At 45.3% G+C, this 8,316-nt stretch overlaps 1 non-coding gene across 1 annotated transcript; it reads right to left on the minus strand.

The window, feature by feature from the left end:
• Positions 1-4,231: 4,231 nt before the first annotated feature.
• Positions 4,232-4,321, minus strand: trnar-ucg (transfer RNA arginine (anticodon UCG)). Its single transcript is given in 2 exon segments — positions 4,232-4,267; positions 4,285-4,321. It is a non-coding gene; the product is annotated as a tRNA-Arg (tRNA).
• Positions 4,322-8,316: the final 3,995 nt, after the last annotated feature.

Here is an 8,316-nt window from a genome sequence, read left to right on the forward strand (position 1 = left end):
CAAGTCACTAATTTCGTCTCATGTGCTCCTTTGATCAAGAAGAGCAACACACATTAAAAATGCTTCAATAATGGTTACATCTTATCTCCACATTTGCTAAGCAGGTGGTTTGTTGGTCTAGGGGTATGATTCTTGCTTCGTTGGTTGTTACTTGAAATTTGTAGAAAGATCCTGGCTTCAAATCCCAGACCAGCCTTGAGATTGCATTGAAATTTTGCAAAGAAGGACTTGTATTTCTGCAGCGTCTGTCATGAACTCATGATGCCCCAAAGCGCTTTACAGCCGTTGAGTTGCCTTTGAAATGTTGTCATGTGAAGAAAGATGTTCCCAAATCACCTCAACTCTTTGCAAACGAGTTCATCGAATCAAAGAAGTTTACAGCACGGAAGGAGGCCATTTCGGTCCATCGTGTCCGCGCCGGCCAACTCGAGGCTATCCAGCCTGATCCCACTTTCCAGCTCGAGGTCCATAACCCTGCAGGTTACGGTACTTCAGGTGCACATCCAAGCACTTTTTAAATGTGGTGAGGGTTTCTGCCTCTCCCACCCTTTCAGGCAGTGAGTTCCAGACCCCCACAGTCCTCTGCATGAAGACATTTCTCCTCTAAACTTTCGGCCAATTACTTTAAATTTATGCCTCCTTGTTTCCCTCTGCTAAGGGAAATAGGTCCTTTCCAACCACTATATTCGAAACCTCATAATTTTATACACCTCAATGAGGTCTCCCCTCAAGCTCTGTTCCATGGAAAACAAACCCAGCCTATCTAATCTGTCCTCATGGCTAAGATTCTCCACTCCCAGCAACATCCTCGTAAATCTCCTCTGCACCATCTTCAGTGCAATCATGTCCTTCCTGTAATATGGCGACCAGAACTGCACGCAGTACCTGCCCCACCGACCCCATCTCTTGTATTCTATGTCTCGGCTAATAAAGGGTATCATTCCATATTCCTTCTCAACCACCTTAGCTACCTGGCCTGCTACTTTCAGTGATCTGTGGACATGCACTCGCTGGATTCTGGGGAGGACCCAGCAGATTGGAAAACTGCAAATGTAATGCCCCTATTTAAAAAAGGAGGCAGACAAAAAGCAGGAAACTATAGACCAGTTCGCCTAACATCTGTGGTTGGGAAAATGTTGGAATCCATTATTAAAGAAGCAGTAGCAGGATATAGAAACATCGAAACATAGAAAATAGGTGCAGGAGTAGGCCATTCGGCACTTCGAGCCTGCACCACCCTTCAATAAGATCATGGATGATCATTCAGCTCAGTACCCCTTTCCTGCTTTCTCTCCATACCCCTTGATCCCTTTAGCTATCAGGGCCACATCACCCTCTTGAATATATCTAACATCTGGCATCAACAACTCTGCGGCAGAGAATTCCACAGGTTAACAACTCTCTGAGCGAAGAAGTTTCTCCTCATCTCAGTCCTAAATGGCTTACCCCTTATCCCTTAGACTCCGACCCCTGGTTCTGGGCTTCCCCAACATCGGGACCTGTCCAGTCCCGTCAGAATTTTATATGTTTCCATGAGATCCCCTCTCAGTCTTCCAAACTCCAGTGATCTCTCGATCACTTGATTCCCCGAGACTCGAAAAATCTATCTAACGCAGCCTTGAATATATTCAGAGACTCAGCATTCACAAGCATGTGGGGCAGAAAATTCCAAAGATTCATATCCCTCTGAGTGAAGAAATTCCTCCTCATCTCTGTCTTAAATGGTCGACCCCTTAACCTGAGACTGTGGCCCCTGGTTCTAGACACTCCAGCCCGGGGGAAACAACCTCTCAGCATCTACCTTGTCAATCCCCTTCAGAATATTGTGTGTTTCAATGAGATCACTTCTCATTCTTCTAAACTCAGGAGAGTATCGGCCCATTCTACACAATCTCTCAACTTAAGACAGTCCTCTCATCCCAGGAATCAATCTGGTGAACCTCTGTTGTACCACCTCCCAGGCAATTATTTCCTTCCTCAAATAAGGAGACCAAAACTGTGCGCAGTACTCCAGGTGTGGTCTCACCAGGGCCCTGTACAATTGTAGCAAGACTTCCTTACTCTTGTACTGTGGGCTATATATTAGGTACTATGGGCCGACTGCCCTGTTTTTTGGCTGTTTCGATGGTTGTATAAAAAGTTATTAAAATTGACAGTTGCTCGTGAAATATATTTGTATTTCCTTCAGTGTACTCCTTACTCTTCAAGGACTAAATTTTCCCCAAGCAGTTTTTTCGGCGCACTGACCTCAAGCGCATCGACTTTGCGCGCTGGAAATGGCTCGGGGAAAAACTCGCCCCATCCTGGCCGCTGTGTACAGTCCCCGGAGTCCTGGCGTGGCGTCGATGGTGAAGTGGGGGGCGGTGCCAAATGCCTGCGCCGAAACCACTGCTGACACCTTCGCACATGGGCAGTAGGGAGAGAAAACTTGGCACTCTGCCATTTATAAACAGTGTCAAACCCGATGTAAAGCACAGCAGCTTCTCAGCTTCTCCGGTCGCTCGGCGGGCTCTCTCCCCCTGTCCCTCCCCGATAAAACGCACAGCTCCAGCAGCTGCAACTTCTCCGGTCCACAAGCTCACACTTCTCCAGTGTGTAGAGGCAGTATTTCCCCTTCTCTCTTCCTCTTGTCTATATCCCTCGGCTTTGTTTTCTGGATTTATTCCCCCGGCCTCATTTTATGTGTTTAAAAGGGAACAAAAGATGAAGTGTGTGACACTCTGGAACAATTTCTCTCACTCAAATATATCTATTTAGTGAAGTGAAATAAAGAGCAATGAAAGAATAAGGGAGAAACATAGAAACATAGAAAATAGGTGCAGGAGCAGGCCACTCAGCCCTTCTAGCCTGCACCGCCATTCAATGAGTTCATGGCTGAACATGAAACTTCAGTACCCCCTTCCTGCTTTCTCGCCATAACCCTTGATCCCCCGAGTAGTAAGGACTTCGTCTAACTCCCTTTTGAATATATTTAGTGAATTGGCCTCAACTACTTTCTGTGGTAGAGAATTCCACAGGTTCACCACTCTCTGGGAGAAGAAGTTTCTCCTCATCTCGGTCCTAAATGGCTTACCCCTTATCCTCAGACTGTGACCCCTGGTTCTGGACTTCCCCAACATTGGGAACATTCTTTCTGCATCTAACCTGTCTAAACCCGTCAGAATTTTAAACGTTTCTATGAGGTCCCCTCTCATTCTTCTGAACTCCAGTGAATACAAGCCCAATTGATCCAATCTTTCTTGATAGGTCAGTCCCGCCATCCCGGGAATCAGTCTGGTGAACCTTCGCTGCACTCCCTCAATAGCAAGAATGTCCTTCCTCAAGTTAGGAGACCAAAACTGTACACAATACTCCAGGTGTGGCCTCACCAAGGCCCTGTACAACTGTAGCAACACCTCCCTGCCCCTGTATTCAAATCCCCTCGCTATGAAGGCCAACATGCCATTTGCTTTCTTAACCGCCTGCTGTACCTGCATGCCAACCTTCAATGACTGATGTACCATGACACCCAGATCTCGTTGCACCTTCCCTTTTCCTAATCTGTCACCATTCAGATAATAGTCTGTCTCTCTGTTTTTACCACCAAAGTGGATAACCTCACATTTATCCACATTATACTTCATCTGCCATGCATTTGCCCACTCACCAAACCTATCCAAGTCACTCTGCAGCCTAATAGCATCCTCCTCGCAGCTCACACTGCCTCCCAACTTAGTATCATCCGCAAATTTGGAGATACTGCATTTAATCCCCTCGTCTAAATCATTAATGTACAATGTAAACAGCTGGGGCCCCAGCACAGAACCTTGCGGCACTCCACTAGTCACTGCCTGCCATTCTGAAAAGTACCCGTTTACTCCTACTCTTTGCTTCCTGTCTGACAACCAGTTCTCAATCCACGTCAGCACACTACCCCCAATCCCATGTGCTTTAACTTTGCACATTAATCTCTTGTGTGGGAACTTGTCGAAAGCCTTCTGAAAGTCCAAATATACCACATCAACTGGTTCTCCTTTGTCCACTTTACTGGAAACATCCTCAGAAAATTCCAGAAGATTTGTCAAGCATGATTTCCCTTTCACAAATCCATGCTGACTTGGACCTATCATGTCACCATTTTCCAGATGCACTGCTATGACATCCTTAATAATTGATTCCATCATTTTACCCACTACTGAGGTCAGGCTGACCGGTCTATAATTCCCTGAAAATTACAGGCAGTGAGCGAATACGACAGCAGCAGGACTCGAACCTGCACTATTCTGATAATTTCGTGGTTTGCGATCGAAGTCAGACGCCTTACCCATTAGGCCACGCGGCCTCTGTCACCCTTTTTACAGGAGAATAAACTCGCCCATGGCTGTTCATCCACAGTAAGTTCAAACATAATCTTCCTGCACGGGATCCTTCCGCGCGGAAAGCAAACGTGATAACGGCTCCACTGCGGAAACCGCTCTGACCAGAGGGCAGCTGACCAGTGAATGCCTTCTGTGCTGATCGGGAATGTGTTGGCTCACCTTAAACAACTTCTGTCCCTCACTGACAGCTGTCAATCCTTCTCCTCCGCTGCCCTTTACACAAACATGTCACTGATCCCCACCCACCACCCCACATCCCCATCGTGTTATCTTCCATGTTAGCACAGTGGGGCCGCGGAGACACCTACTCTCTCCCCACGGTTAGTGAACTCAGTCAGTCTGTAAAATTAAAGGGGAACAAGTGTCCCGCAAAGGGCAGGGGAAGGGAGAGAGTCTGTAACCTGGGTTTAATTGTTTGTCAAAGGCTACCCGTCCTGTTGTGTATTTCCAGCAGTTTCCTACTTTCACAAGTGGAGATACCGGGGCTGGACCATGTTCCTAAAATACAATGAGGTCGGGATAAAAGTTCCTCACATACTCAGGGCAAATTAAATGATTGAAGTTCTACAATGGATTAATTAATGATGCTTAAATCAATGAATCTTTTTTTCCACATGAGATGCATGTAACTCTTTCTTCTAAGGTTTTAATTTTGATGGAAGTGCAATTTCCCTGGCCGGAAATCGACCCAGGGCCGCGGTGGTGAGAGCGCCGAAACCTAATCACTGGACCACCAGGGAACGCTGCATTGCTGCATCGCTGCATCGTAATGCTTGGTGTCATTATTGTCCTTTTCAATCCACTTGTTTCACAACGAAACACATTGTAACCATGATCTGAATTTAACGCCTCGTCATTCTTTGAAATCACATTTAAATGATTGGGTAAAACCACTCCTTGCACCACCGCAAAACAGCTTCGATTCCAGGTCAGGGCGGTAACTTCTGTAACAGCTTTTTTCAATTCAAAACCTTATAAAATTGAAGACATGCAGCTAATAAGAAAAAATAAGAATTAATTAAATCACAGTTAAATAACCGATAACCTTTTTCAGGATGAAATAAATATTAATATAGCTACTGAAGGACAGTAGTATCTTTAATCATTCATTTTCTCTTTACATGTGATCAATTTTTATCCCGATCTCATTTACATGCTGTATGAGAAATTGTAAGTGTTTATGACTCAGTTGTAAAACCATTGATTGTGTGTGTGTCTATTCTTGATAGGAGGAGCACTTGAGACCGAAGTTCCAGTTCGATTTATGCATCAATAGAATCAATTTTCAGCAGTTCCTTTAAACCCAATAACATAATTTATTTTGATTGGACTGGATGGAAGAACATGATCCATGTAAATTTTTTTTATCGTTTTACTTGTGCTGAATGCTCATAAAGTATTGGAGTGGGAACTCACTGGATAACAGCAAAGCTTGCAATGTTTGCGGAATATATTCGTGCAGCCAAAATGCACAATGACAACCCGGAACTGTGCGATACCGAATCCTCGGGGAAAAACATTAAAAGGCTTCGCCCGGAGATGGGTTTGGATTACCCACCTTTCAGTTACCAGCCGAATGCGCTAAACCATTGCACCACAGATACACACTGCAAGACATGCAAAACCAGGGTGTCAGTCAGTTAAAGCTTCAGATTGCTCCGACCGGGATGGAACTCATCCACTCTCAGTTGTACTTTTCCCAAGTAAAGGGTGGGACATTCATTGTGGATGTGTGGAAGCAGTCTGGTCCCGCATACTGCAGACACTTCCATGTCACCACCAACCAGCTCTCCCACAACCGGTGTGATCTACTTTCCAGCCTTCCAGTGCCTTGTCTGTGACGAAGTATGTTTCAAAAGTTTTGGAATAGTTAGTTCCATGGTGTAATGGTGAGCCCTCTTGATTTTAAATCTAGCGATCTGAGTTTAAATCTCGGTGAAACCTAAATTCTTGTTGTCCCAGCTGCTGAAAATTTGGGACAAACAAGTGAAAGACACCTGGTGCTGGTGGGCAGGTTTGTTGCCTTTTTCATTGATGCTAGATCTACAAGTCTAGTTGTCAAATTGTGTGCTCAACCGTCAGTTATCTGCTACAAATCAGCGGAGGACAAATCACTTTTTTGTCTAATGCTGCCTTTGCCTGCACAATGTGTGCTGAGATTATCTGTGCAATATGCATTCCGCAAGATGAATAAAAGCAATGCTTTTTGAAATGCAGGCAATGCATGTTTTGCTCTCGACAAAACGTTGCATTTTCTTTTCATTAATTTTACATTAATGCATTGCAATGCCAACGCACTTTTTACGTGGCAAGATCGATAATTAGCAGAGCGTAATGAAGACATCGCAAAGTTTCTGTTTAAAGAATGGACTCAGTCGAGAATATTTTGTGGATTTTATTTTTCTGAGGCTATTTTCCCTGTGCTGGGAACACCCTGCGCAGATATGTGAAAAAGCTGGTTTTGTTAAAACTCCAGAGACCGCATGGCAGTTCGCTGGGACAAAAAAGCTGTCAGTCATCCATTGACAAAAGAGCTGTCGGCCAGGAAGGGGGGCCACTGACAAAGCCACTCTAATTTGTAAAAGCACTTCTCACCTCCATCTCAGAAGGAGACACAGAACAATGAACCCACCAGCCTGGCCAGTCAAGGAGGAGCTGGGTCTTTCCCAACACAAAGGCTCAGAGAGATGCCCAGATTAAGCGCCATCAGCCCAATGCATGGGTGGGATGGCCCATCACTGACTAAGTACCCGTGCTTAGAAACAAAGGGGTTTTAAAGATTGGCGGGAAAGATAGGGGTAGCAAGACTCCCAGAAAGACAGGGTCCTTTCCACTTTATTTTTAGCTTGGAGCTTGGTGTGAAGCTTGGAGCTTGCAGCTTGCAGCTTGTGTCTAGAGAGAGCCCCCTCTCCCTCTCGCTCTCGCTCCACCGATCGATGTATCAGAGGAAGGGGCTGCAGTACTACAGAAGATGCCACTGAGACTGAATTCCAGGAAGTGACTTCCTACAGCTGAGCTGAGCAAGGAAACGGGCTGCGTGTGGTGGTGAACATGGTCGCGAGTGTCCCAAGCCAGTAACCAAATATCCCAGGCCAGCTGGGTAAGGGCTCAGGGTATTCTCAGAAGTGAAGCTTTCCAGGGCTATTCTGGGGAGGGTAATTCATTGGTAGGGGTGGGGTTAGAATCCACCAGGGAATTACTGCGTGTTTCTCCACAGAGACAGTGATTTTGTTTAGCAGTGCATGTTTTAGACAGTGTATGTTAGACCAAATAAATATACTACAATTTATCACTGAAGCATCCCTTTCCGTGACTCATTTAATTTACACTCTGAATAATAATTCCCGGATCTAGAACTTTCGTAAGGTGGGGGCGATTCAAACCGTCCATCTGGCAATTGGGCGAGGATCACAAACACTTACAATATTTACGAAAGGATATACTTGCTTTGGAGGCAGTTCAGAGAAGGTTCACTGGGTTGATTCCGGAAATGAGGGGGTTAACTTATGAGAAAAGGTTGAGTAGGTGGGGCCTCTCCTCATTGGAATTCAGAAGAATGAGAGGTGATCTTATCGAAACGTATAAAGTAATGAGGGAGCTTGATAAGGTGGATGCAGAAAGGATGGTTCCACTGATAGGGGAGACTAGAACTAGGGTCATAATCTCAGAATAAGGGGCTGCCCATTTAAATCTGTGATGAGGAGGAATTTCTTCTCTCAGAGGGTTGTAAATCTTTCGAACTCACTGCATCAGAGAGCTGAGAAAGCCACGACATTTAATAAATTTAAGACAGAGATAGCTTCTTAACTGATAAGGAAATAAGGCTTATGGGGAACGGGCAGCGATGTGGACTTGAGTCCATGATCGGATCAGCCATGATCATATTAAATGGTGGAGCAGGCTCGAGGGGCCATATGGCCTACTCCTGCTCCTAGTTCTCAAGTTCTTATGTTCTGAA

The sequence above is a fragment of the Pristiophorus japonicus genome, unplaced genomic scaffold (assembly GCF_044704955.1).
Source record: "Pristiophorus japonicus isolate sPriJap1 unplaced genomic scaffold, sPriJap1.hap1 HAP1_SCAFFOLD_332, whole genome shotgun sequence".
In the NCBI taxonomy this organism is placed as follows: domain Eukaryota; kingdom Metazoa; phylum Chordata; class Chondrichthyes; family Pristiophoridae; genus Pristiophorus; species Pristiophorus japonicus.